The sequence below is a fragment of the Rattus norvegicus genome, chromosome 1, assembly GCF_036323735.1.
Source record: "Rattus norvegicus strain BN/NHsdMcwi chromosome 1, GRCr8, whole genome shotgun sequence".
NCBI classification, from domain to species: Eukaryota; Metazoa; Chordata; class Mammalia; order Rodentia; family Muridae; genus Rattus; species Rattus norvegicus.
In genome coordinates, this window is record NC_086019.1 from 116,443,194 (window position 1) to 116,455,376 (window position 12,183).

Consider the following 12,183-nt stretch of genomic DNA (forward strand, 5'->3'; position numbering starts at 1 on the left):
GAGGAAGAAGGTGGGTTAATTGCTGCCTAGGGGAGAATAGGATACAGGGCATCTGGAAGGTAATAGGGAGGGCCAGGGAGAATCCAGGGGGAGGAATGCCTTCAGTTTCTTTCTGGGGTGATAAAAATGGCCTAACCTTCATTGTGTGAATGTTTGCATATATCTTTATGAACATGCTAAAACTTTTCATCTTTGCATTTTAAATATAGAAATAGTTTGATGCATGAAACTTAATCTCAAAAAAGTTACCTTAAGAATTAAAAGAAAGAAATGAATGAATAAATAAATAGGAAAAAAGGAAAATTGTGCCTTTCTGGGTAACTCAGAAAACTGGGTAGGCTTCAGTGTTTCATGGTAGCAGCTCTGTGAATGACTGCCTGGAGGAAGGAATTCTAAGGGTTTCACGGAGAAGATAATCATTCATTCCTTCTCCTTCACATGGCTTTACGTAAACCTGCTTATGTGCATTGGCTGGAACTCCAAGCTAAGTGCTTGACAGGCCCAGCTGGACAAACTCTTAAAAAGGAGGGGATAATAGTTTGGAATGTTTCATACAGTATAGACTACCAGTTCTACTCAGAGCCAGAGGTAAAACTTAGCTTCTGATATTCTAACCAGAAGGAAGTTGTTTTGCCTTTCTGGATCTCAACAAAGCCTAGATCAGTTCATCTTTTTCATATGTTAATTTAAATCTCCAGGAGGGGCAAAGCTAAAGCTTCAATGACAGTAGCTCCAAGGCTACTGGCAAACCAATGGCTGTTTTTCCTAACTTTTGAGGGAAATAACAAATAGTAACAGTAATAATTACTACTACTACTACTACTACTACTACTACTACTACTACTACTACTAAATCTGCTCCCTTTTAAAAAGGCAGCCAAACAAAGGGATACACAAAATCAACACTGTAGTAAAAATAAAAAAGAATCTATTATAAAAACAAAAAAGAGAAGACCTTAAATAAATTTTACTCCTTTAATTTATTGCCTTACATCCATGCTTTACTCCATGTTTTTCTTCTATGGGATATAGAATAAACAGGATTGTCTATTAACTTTCAGATGGGTCAAAAGGCTGCTGAGTCTGATGTGGAGGGCTCTGAGAGCCACCTCCTAGCTTTCTTGTAGACACAGGAACATGGGGATGCTTGTCTGTTGTTCTCTTTTGTAAGTCAGTCTCTACAGAAATGCTGTCTTGCAAGTAAAATCATCAGTGATCTCTCCATCAGAAGACACATGCATAATTCTGAAGAAAATTAATACATGGGCAATTTTATTTTTAAATTTTGTGGCAAAGATGACTTACAATTAGCTTTTTGTCAGTTTTCTTTTTTTATAACCTTGCTGTGACATTACCCCCCAAAATAGCAATATAATTCAAGTTTATTTAAAACGATTATAATTATAATGTATTCAGAATGTTTATAAAAATAAATAAATGTATCAGCTGTTAAACATGTAAGAATATTTTATGTTTCAATGATTAAAACTTGGATTATTTTCTTTAGGTCAGATTTTAAAATAGAGCAGGCACTGTGAGAAGAAAAAGGAAAAAAAAAAAAAGAACATGAACCCCAAAGACACACTGTTTTCTGCCTGACTTCTGAATGTCAGCATTGGTGGTCTTTTCCGTCAGCACAATCTCTGAGAGAATAAGGCTGACTGCCTCCTTTCTCCTCCGTCTAGAGTTGGTGTTCTCTCTAACTTTGTAGAGGGTTCTGGGTTGCATGAGGCTCTGCCTCTGCTTGAGCCCTTCTTGGGTGGATCAGTCAGTGGAGAAGAGAAGATAGGTCCAGAAAAAGCAGATTCATTCTCCTTCTAAGTGTAGACCTGGGTTGGTATTGTTACCTGTATTTCACAAGAAAGAACACCAACTCCAGTTCTGCTTTATAGCTGTAAACCCACTAGAGTCTATTCTGCTTACAAGTGCAATCTGGACAAAACAGAAATGTCAACAGCTCATGGACTTAGAACACCAAGCAATACCAAGTAGATATTGGAGGGGAGTGGCAATCTTGAGTGGCCCTCTTATGGCTGGGTCTCCTTTTTTTTTTTTTTAAATCTCTTTGACTACTCCAGGATAGGCCTCTATCGTGGAGTGTCATGGTGATATTGATTGACAGCAGTTGTCTTGAGGAGCCAGAGAGCAGTGTCTGTGTGTTTGTGGGATGGATGGCAGAGGATTCCAAAACAGAGAGCCAGAGGACTCGGCCAATTCTGTGCATGATCGTCACAAGTCTCAGTCAGTATCTGGATATGTGGGGCTATCTCAACCCAGTTTAACAGGACCTACCTCATAGTTGCCTGGCTAGCTCAAAAATCATATACAGGTGCTAGACAACCAGTCTGGAGAGTTGGACCGAAACTTGAGCCACTGTTGTCTCTAGCTGACCACTAATCTATGCTCATGGAAGACAGACTTCAGAGTACAAGAGAAAATGTGAATTTAAACCATCTCAAAAATTTGTTTTTGATACTGTCAAAGCTAGCTAAAAGAGAAAATTGTGGATGAAATACATGAGACAAGAAAGATCAAAAATCATTTGATGTTCTACTTTAAGAAGAATATGAGAAAAGAACAAAGACAACTAAATAGCAAACAAACCCAACAAAGATAAGAATGTCATCAACAAAAAAGGAAGGAGAAATATATAAAACTTCAAATTGAAAGCTAATCCTTCAAAAAGAAATCAGAGGACACATACTACCAATGTCAACAAGAAAATGGGGTTGTAATCCAGACACTACAGATTTTAAAGTAACAATGAGAATATATTAATACATTTACAACAATCAGTTTAACAATTTACATAAATGAAATACTGTCTTGAAATAGAACACCCAGAGTGACTTAGGTGCAGTAGAAAATCTGAATACTATTATATCAATCAGAAAAACTGAATTAATAATGTAAATGTTTCCATCTGGAAAAGTCAGACACAGCTGACTTTTCTGCAGAATTTTCTCTGACTTAGGAACTGAATCCCATGAAACCATTTCAAAAGAAAATGGCTCATGATCTTAACTGGATGCCACAGTATTAAAACAAAACAAAACAAACAACAAAACAAAACAGTTTCATTTCAGTAACACAGGATTGATTTAACATTCTAAAGTTAAGTAATTCATTCTTTTTCCTAACATTATAGGAGAAAAGCCCACACGATCATTTCAAAAGATGGCAAAAAAAAAAAAAAGCATTTGACACCATTCAACATTATAATTAAAAACTTTCAGAAAACCATGAACCATAACACCAATGGCAGGAAGTTTTGAAAATCCTAGAGACAATCTTAATATGTGTTGTTGAAAAACAATAACTCTTTCTCCACTTCCCAGGCTGGGAAATACACACTATGTTCTCTGGATAATGTAGTTATTGTCTCAAAGAGGCAAAGGACAAAAAGATAGACTAGTAAAAGCAGAACACTTGCAGATCACATGGTTGCAAGTGTGGATAATGGTGCCCTATCAGAACTGAAGTAGAAACATGGGAAGGAAATGCAAAGTTGTGTTTTACCCACCTTCCTGCCACTGCCTGGAAAGGAAGAACTGGGTGAACAGGTCTTTGGAGAAGGAAAGAGCTACTTTGATGGGTGGTTTCAGTTCCTGTTGGCTGACTTCATTGTTTCTAGACTGACACCTACCTCAAATGGTGCCTGAGCCAATTGGCTTTCTGTTGCTAGGAGCAGAAGTCCCAGGAAGGGCTAGAGAAGAGATAGAAGTCCAAGGGTACTACCTCAGCTTCTGTTCCATTCAAACAGGTCCCACTTCCTGATCTCCAAAGCAATTCATTTGGGGAGAAAAAAGTTTTCAATCAATAGTAATGAATCAGATGGTTATTTGAATGGAAACAAAAAGAATGCTGGAGCTTTTTTTCTCTCATATTTTTATACTTTATGATGAATTTTAGTTGAAAATTGATTTTATTTGATATTAGAATGGCTACTCCAGCTTGCTTCTTCTGATCATTTGCTTGGAAAGTTGTTTTCCAGCCTTTCACTCTGAGGTAGTGTCTGTCTTTGTCTCTGAGGTGTGTTTCCTGTAGGCAGCAGAATGTAGGGTCCTCGTTGCGTATCCAGTTTGTTAATCTATGTCTTTTTATTGGGGAGTTGAGGCCATTGATGTTGAGACATATTAAGGAATAGTGATTATTGCTTCCTGTTTTGTTCATATTTGGATATGAGGTTATGTTTGTGTGCTTTTCTTCTCTTTGTTTTGTTGCCAAGATGATTAGTTTCTTGCTTCTTCTAGGGTATAGCTTGCCTCCTTATGTTGGGCTTTACCATTTATTATCCTTTGTAGTGCTGGATTTGTAGAAAGATATTGTGTAAATTTGGTTTTGTCATGGAATATCTTGGTTTCTCCATCTATGTTAATTGAGAGTTTTGCAGGATACAGTAACCTGGGCTGGCATTTGTGTTCTCTTAGGGTCTGTATGACATCTGTCCATGATCTTCTGGCCTTCATAGTTTCTGGTGAGAAGTCTGGTGTGATTCTGATAGGTCTGCCTTTATATGTTGCTTGACCTTTTTCCCTTACTGCTTTTAATATTCTTTCTTTATTTTGTGCGTTTGGTGTTTTGACTATTATGTGACGGGAGGTGTTTCTTTTCTGGTCCAATCTATTTGGAGTTCTGTAGGCATCTTGTATGCCTATGGGTATCTCTTTTTTTAGGTTAGGGAAGTTTTCTTCTATGATTTTGTTGAAGATATTTACTGGTCCTTTGAGCTGGGAGTCTTCACTCTCTTCTATACCTATTATCCTTAGGTTTGATCTTCTCATTGAGTCCTGGATTTCCTGTATGTTTTGGACCAGTAGCTTTTTCCGCTTTACATTATCTTTGACAGTTGAGTCAATGATTTCTATGGAATCTTCTGCTCCTGAGATTCTCTCTTCCATCTCTTGTATTCTGTTGGTGAAGCTTGTATCTACAGCTCCTTGTCTCTTCTTTTGGTTTTCTATATCCAGGGTTGTTTCCATGTGTTCTTTCTTGATTGCTTCTATTTCCATTTTTAATTCCTTCAACTGTTTGATTGTGTTTTCCTGGAATTCTTTCAGGGATTTTTGTAACTCCTCTCTATGGGCTTCTACTTGTTTATTTATGTTTTCCTGGAATTCTTTCAGGGATTTTTGCGATTCCTCTGTGTAGGCTTCTACTTGTTTATTAATGTTTTCCTGTGTTTCTCTAAGGGAGTTCTTCAAGTCTTTCTTGAAGTCCTCCAGCATCATGATCAAATATGATTTTAAATCTAGGTCTTGCTTTTCTGGTGTGTTTGGATATTCAGTGTTTGTTTTGGTGGGAGAATTGGGCTCCGATGAGGCCATGTAGTCTTGGTTTCTGTTGCTTGGGTTCCTGTGCTTGCCTCTCACCATCAGATTATCTCTAGTGTTACTTTGTTCTGCTATTTCTGACAGTGGCTAGACTGTCCTATAAGCCTGTGTGTCAGGAGTGCTGTAGACCTGTTTTCCTGTTTTCTTTCAGCCAGTTTTTCGGACAGAGTGTTCTGCTTTCGGGCGTGTAGTTTTTCCTCTCTACAGGTCTTCAGCTGTTCCTGTGGGCCTGTGTCTTGAGTTCACCAGGCAGCTTTCTTGCAGCAGAAAAGTTGGTCTTACCTGTGGTCCCGAGGCTCAAGTTCGCTCGTGGGGTGCTGCCCACGGGCTCTCTGCGGCGGCAGCAACCAGGAAGACCTGTGCCGCCCCTTTCTGGGAGCTTCAGTGCACCAGGGTTCCAGATGGCCTTTGGTGTTTTCCTCTGGCGTCCGAGATGTATGTACAGAGAGCAGTCTCTTCTGGTTTCCCAGGGGTGTCTACCTCTCTGAAGGTTTAGCTCTCCCTCCCATAGGATTTGGGTGCAGAGAACTGTTTATCTGGTAGATCCCTTCAGGTTCTGGTGATGTCTCAGACGCAGCGGTCCTGCTGCTCTTGGGCCCTCCTGTACGGGAACCCAGAGGCCTTATACAGTTTCCTCTTGGGGCAGGGATGTGGGCAGGGGTGGGCAGTGTTGGTGGTCTCTTCCGCTCTGCAGCCTCAGGAGTGCCCACCTGACCAGGCCTTGAGGTCTCTCTCCCACGGGGTTCGGGAGCAGAGAGCTGCTGCGGGCGGGAATCCGCCTGTTTGGGACTCCTGGTAAACACCCTCTTGTCTTTTTTCTACCATCCCATTTGCCTTATGAATTTTCCTGTAATTAGTCTTAATAAAACCATCAACTGTAAATTTGCTACTTTAATATTTTCTACTTTGATAATTCTTCTTCCTTGAATTGTTCTTTTTTTAACTTCTCGATATTTGCCTTTCCATTGTCATTACATTTTTTAATATTTATATTTAAGATTGTAATTTTTTTCTCAGCTTGGCAACACCTTTCAGGCTTTCACATGCACTTCAGTCACATTTTCATTCTTCAAATAATTACATTTATATTCTGTGATGTGCTTTGCATGTGGAGGCCAGAGGACAATGTGGGGGAGTTGGTTATCTCCTTCCATCACATGGGGTCTTGGGATCAAACTTAGTTTGTCACTGTTGGTTGACCTTTACCAGTCATTGAACTAATTTGCCAGTCCTTGTATTCTTATTTGTTCAAATTATCTGTAGTTAGATTGTACTTCTAGACTTATATTACTCTGTTAGTTTTGTAAAATGACTGTGAAATTATCAACTTGGACTAGTCGTTTTATTTGTTCATGCTTCAAATATTTTCGAGTCTGTTATTAGTCACATATAATTTAGAATCGCTTGCTTTTATAAGTAATAAAAGAAGCACGAAGCTTTCATTTGTTAAAATATTCTTGGTACATGTTTTCCTTCTGTTCATTTATTTTTGGGCACCTTTAGCAAATGTTATATATTTGGGTTTTGTATTTTTAATCCAGTGTGACAATCTTCAATATTTAAGTAAGACTTTCATTTTATTTTATTTTACCTTACCATTTTATTTCATAGTGTATATTATCATTATTTCAGGATGAGATTATTTTCATCTCAGACTTGCTATGTAGCCTAGGTTGCTCTTCAGTCATCTCTGTACCTCAGCCTCTCAAGTGCTAGGATGGTTGCAATGTATGTACTACCACGCCTGCTAAAAACACTCTGTTTACCTGGAAAGACACTGCAGAAACCTAGCTTTTTTTTTTTAAAAGCATTTCTTTTTTAAAAAAATTAATTTGTTTACTATATATATAAATACACATAGCTGTCTTCAGACACATCAGAGGAGGGATCAGATCTCATTACAGATGGTTGTGAGCCACCACGTGGTTGCTGGGATTTGAACTCAGGACTTCTGGAAGAGCAGTCAGTGCTTTTAACCACTGAGTCATCCCTCCAGCCACCGAAACCTAACTTTAAATCTATCATTTTATTGTCTCTTTTTTGACTTATTTGATTGAGACTTATTTAAAATTCTAGTTTCCCACAGTTATACATTCGATTTGCATGTGATTTAGAGATAACCTTCATCTTTAACTCATAAAGGGCCAGTTTGAATTGACATCAACCCTTAGTTTCTTTAAACAAAATTCTTTTATATCTTATACCTATGAATTCTCATTTCTTAAATGTTAGTTCTTTCCTGTTTTAGCTATTTCTACTTTTATCCACATCTCTTGCTCTAGACTGTGATCTCATTGCTGATCTTAATTGTGGGACTCAGGAGAGCCTCCATTAGTCTCTTGGGATGACTTGTTCCATTCTCCAGTGTCACTGCTGTTCACATTTCCTGACTTCGGTGCCTGCTCTGCCTCCAGCTGTCAGGCCACTGCATGTCTTTGCCACTCAAGTTTTGCAGCTCCTGCTTAGCTATGGGTGGTGCTTACATGCAGAGCATTTACACTGCTTGTTGATGCAGTAATGTGCTGAAAACAATTGCATACAGCGCCGTTTTGTTCAGATGCAGAAGAGCCTTCCTTTTGCTGTCTGTTGTTCTGAAGGTGGCAGCAATGAGTTATTGTGCTGGCTTATCTCTGGGCACAGTTGCTGTGTCCCGTGGGGTGCTGTGAGTTACAGTACTCCCTTTTCTTTACTGTGTGTCATGAGCAATGCTCATAGTCTTCAAATACACCCAAACACAATACATTACATTTGTCAACTTATTCTTGGTAGATGGAATCATCACATACCTAATTTACCACTTTATATCATAACACACAACGTTTGTATCTTCCTTAATTTTTATTTATGGTATGTTAGATTTTTGAAATGAGTTATCTGGTGCAATGTTCAAGTCTGTTTATGATATTTTTATCTCCTCACACTGTACACATAGGCTTTGAGATTTTCTATAACAGTAGGCATCTATACATAAGATACCCACTGCATACTGTGTAGAAATATATACACATGACCATCTTCATAACTCATTGGGCAGAATATTTTAAGTTAGACATCTGACATTTTTCTCTTAGTCAATGGTTTCATATAATAAAACAAAAGGTCTAGCTGCATTTAACTTTTAAATGCACATTATTATTTAATTAAACTGGGATTATATTAGATTACGCGCTAGTAACAGGGATTTATTTCATTGTCTGTGAGACTCAGTCTGTGTTCTGGGACATTTGTAGTGTCATATGGCAATGGTAGAAGCATGACTCTGACCACGGGGACCCAGCACCCAAGTCCACCCCACATCAAGGAGTGAGCTGGCTCTGCATTAGCTGCTTTTCACCGTGTGAGAGAACACCTCAGGAACTTGACCTACAGAAGGAATGGTCTATTCGGCTCATAGTTTAAAAGTAGCATTTACCTGGCAGGGTAATTGTGACAGCAGGTAGTTGTAGCTGTAATGACAGATGGGTAAGGCTGGTCACATAGAACAAAGTGAGGAACTGGAGAGAGACGAGCACTGGTGTGGAGGTCACCTCCTTTTCGCTCAGCGAGAAACCTAATCCACAGCAATGGTGGCTCTCATACTCAGGGTTTGTCTTCCTCCCTTAGTTAAATCTCTCTGAAAACACCTTCATAAGCTTAGGGGTTTGATGTCTATATCGAAATCCAGCCAAGCTGACATTGAAAATTAGCTACCATAAGCCTTCCTCTTGTCAATTTGACACCCAAATCCAACACTTAGCATTTTAATATTTCACATTTGTCTAATATTTTCATGCTCATCTCATAATACAAAATCTATTTGGTCTACATCTAAGAATCTTCAGTATTTTCAAGCTTCAATGTTGTTTAAAAGTCTAAGTGCAGAATCTCTACTGAGATGCAAGCTAGGACTTGCGTCCTTATAAAGTGAACTCTTTTTTTTTTATTTTATTAACTTGAGTATTTCTTATATACATTTCAAGTGTTATTCCCTTTCCAGGTTTCCGGGCAAACATCCCCCTTTATGGGTGTTCCCCTCCCCATCCTCCCCCCCATTGCCACCCTCCCCCCAACAATCACGTTCACTGGGGGTTCAGTCTTAGCAGGACCCAGGACTTCCCCTTCCACTGGTGCTCTTACTAGGTATTCATTGCTACCTATGAGGTCAGAGTCCAGGGTCAGTCCATATATAGTCTTTAGGTAGTGGCTTAAAGTGAACTCTTATAAAGCCCTTAGTGACCAGGAAACAACAAGGAGTTACAAGCTATGTACTTCCAATATTCAAAAACCACACAGGAAACATTCCCATTCCAAACGGGAGGAAAGAACCATAACATGCAGTTCCATGTCTTGTGATGGAATCATTTGGGCTCCAACCATCTTTACCTCTGCAGTTCTATCACTGTAGCACATATAACGTCTCTCTTGGGCTGGCTCCTCTCTGTGCTGTGCAAGCTTTCCTTGGTAGACATCCATGGTTCTGGTAACGTCAGTGGAATGGGGTCTCCATTAGAATGTAGGCCTCAGGTCAATAGCTTCACTAGCGGCCCTTCGAGGCTTTCTTGCAGGAATCTTACCCTGCGACCAAATGCCTGGTCTCAACACGTTTTCTGTACCTTGGTGGAAGCCTCCACCACTCCTTAACTCTTGCCTTTTGCATACTTGTAAAACAAGCACCATGTGGGTCAGTTTTACTGCTGGGTTAAGGTACAGTTCGGCAACCTGACACTATTGGAGTAGCGTCTCTGTACCTTAATGATTAAACTTGGGAAAAAAATTCCCTAGGTGGTTGCTTTGGAAAAGGAACCAACTTAGTGGCATTTTAAAGTCAGGCTTCCTTCTCTCAAATACTTTTAGAACTTGGAGCTATCCCTATTGTCCCTATGTAAGGAGAAACGTTTCTCTTTAGGGCTATGTACTCATCTCCTTAATGATAGTCAAATTTTCTGCACCCATCTTGCCTGCAACTGTACACTTAGATTCATTTCCTCACCAAACTGCATTATTTCTCATGAATTTCTGTTCTCTCACTGAAGACCTGACCATGAGCAGTAAGTGCAGGGTATTTTTCTCTTTTGAAATTTCTCCAGCAAACAATTCAATCTGTTACCTCTGAATTTAGCTTCACTGAAGTTTTCCAGAATAGAGGCTGAAAACAGATTTTTTTTTAACCATAACATGAATGATTCCCTCTGGAACCTCATGGGCACAGTCTCCGATGCCTGTTGCCTTTCACATCCTGCTATTTCAAGCTTCCACTAGAATGGCCCATCAATGCTTATAGCATTCTAGGGGCTTCTGTGGTCTTGGCTATAAAGTCTTCCACATTCTTCCACAAGCCATTTGCCAATGCCTGAACACCGCACTGTCAACTTGACTGGATGTAGAAATACTGGCCACATTAGTGTTTTCACAGTAACTGAAGAGGAAAGACTCACCCTACATGTGGATGATACACTCTCCCAGGCCCTAAGTTATTATTGAAGGCAAAAAAGAGTAAAGCATTGACATTCTTCTCTCTCTGTTTCCTGAGTGTGGATGTGGTGAAGCCAAGGTTCTCATGTTCCTATTTTCATGCTGTTGCTGCCGTTGCAGATTATACACTCAGTCTGTAGTTCCAAATCAACTCTCCTCTTTGACTTCACCTTTGCCACTGTATTGCTGTGGCAGCAAGAATAAATGTAACAAATACCACAGTAGCCCTATCCCTGGATCAATCTTCTGCATTGATTTTCTCATCCCTATAACAAAATACTTGGCAGAAACAACTTAACAAAGGGAGAATTTGTTTTGCCTCACAATTTGAGGATATCATCATGGAGAAAGTAGCAATCGTGACTTAGATGTGGTGGCAGAAACATGAGAAAGATGGTCATATTGTGTTCATAGGAAGTAGAGAGAGATGAAAGATACCCAAGTTGCTAGCTTTTTTCCATTTTTTATTTAGTCTGAGACCCCAGCCCATGGACTAGTGGGTGGGTTTTCCTTCTTAAACACTATCTGTTTAGAACACCCTTATAGACATTCCTGGAGGTATGCTACTGAGGTGATTGTAATTCCCATGATGTTGATTTTGAAGTAGACAGTCTCCAACTATTGGTATCCCTGGAGCTGAGCAACCCTGTTATGGGTAGACTATCTTTCTGATTGAGTTAATGTTAAAAATTAAGTTGATCCAGTCCTGCTCTCCTCAAAACACCCAAGCTAACAGCATACCATATAAGCAGGGGACCTGGTACAGACCTTCCAGGTCCTATACTTGTGGCTTCAGTCTCAGTGAGCCTATTTGAGTCTTGCTTAGTTGGTTCAGTGGGCCATGTCCTCCATTGTCCTCTGTCCCCTCTGTCTCCTGCAATCTTTCCTCCCCACTCTTCCTCTGGATTTTTCTGAACTCCACGTGGTGAGATCCAGTGGTCTCAGATTCTTTTGCCTGCTCTTGGGACTCTTTCCCTCCTATTCGGTTGCCTTGGCCAGGCTCAACATGAGGGGTTTTGCCTTGTCTTATTTTATCTTATTTTGTTGTGTTTGTCTGTTGTCTCTTGGAGGTCTGCTCTTTTCTGAAATGAAACAGGGAGTCGGGAAGTGGATTTGAAGGAGAGAGAAGGTGTGTGTGGGGTGCTTAGAGGAGTGGAGGGAGGGGAAACTGTGGTCAGAATATATATGAGGGAAAAATCTATTTTCAATAAAAACCCTAAGTTTATTGAGAGTTGTATTTGAGGTTACAGCTTTATTATCTTCAAACAAAGTCCACTGAAAACTATACACATGGATCAGTATACTGTTGCTTAAATTTATACACATTCAAGTTGATATTTCAATATTAATCTCCCTTCAGTGGAAATCCTAGTGAAAGTGCAATACATTGAAGAGGTGA

The 12,183-nt window shown here is 39.6% G+C and overlaps 1 protein-coding gene across 1 annotated transcript in view; it reads left to right on the top strand.

The window, feature by feature from the left end:
- Positions 1-12,183, top strand: part of Oca2 (OCA2 melanosomal transmembrane protein) — a 329,813-nt gene that overhangs the window by 191,168 nt on the left and 126,462 nt on the right. The gene's annotated exons all lie outside the window — the stretch shown is intronic.